This window comes from Myotis brandtii, unplaced genomic scaffold, assembly GCF_000412655.1.
Source record: "Myotis brandtii unplaced genomic scaffold, ASM41265v1 scaffold291, whole genome shotgun sequence".
Taxonomy (NCBI): Eukaryota; Metazoa; Chordata; class Mammalia; order Chiroptera; family Vespertilionidae; genus Myotis; species Myotis brandtii.
Window position 1 is genome coordinate 1,378,700 of NW_005361118.1, and position 321 is coordinate 1,379,020.

At 69.2% G+C, this 321-nt stretch overlaps 1 protein-coding gene across 1 annotated transcript in view; it reads right to left on the reverse strand.

Moving 5' to 3' along the window:
• Positions 1–297, reverse strand: part of PAQR9 (progestin and adipoQ receptor family member IX) — a 2,845-nt gene extending 2,548 nt beyond the window's left edge. Inside the window, exon 1 of the mRNA XM_005869308.2 lies at positions 157–297. The gene's annotated coding sequence lies outside the window, so the exon portion shown is untranslated. The remainder of the gene's footprint in view (positions 1–156) is intronic.
• Between the last annotated feature and the right edge of the window lie 24 nt (positions 298–321).

The following is a 321-nucleotide window of genomic DNA, read 5'->3' on the forward strand; positions in this document are numbered from 1 at the left end:
CCGCCCTCCCCAGCGCGGGAGGCGGGGATGTGGGAGCTGAGACGCTGGAGGGAGGGAGGGAGGGACCGGCGCACCGAGGGAGGGCGGGGGCCTCCCAGGCTAGTGTTTCGCGGCTGCCTCCGGGGATAGAGTTGTCCCCTGTCTCAAGTTCCGTACCATCCCCCCTCCTTGGGCTGCAGCAGGCGAGCTGGCCCGTTAATGATTGATGCGGGGGCAAAGGCTGCGCCAGCGACTCAGCTTCGGGTGTCGAGGGCGAGGGTCGGCGCTGGGGTTCCAAACCCGACAGCAACGCCAGCGATCGAGAGGACACTGGGGAGCCGC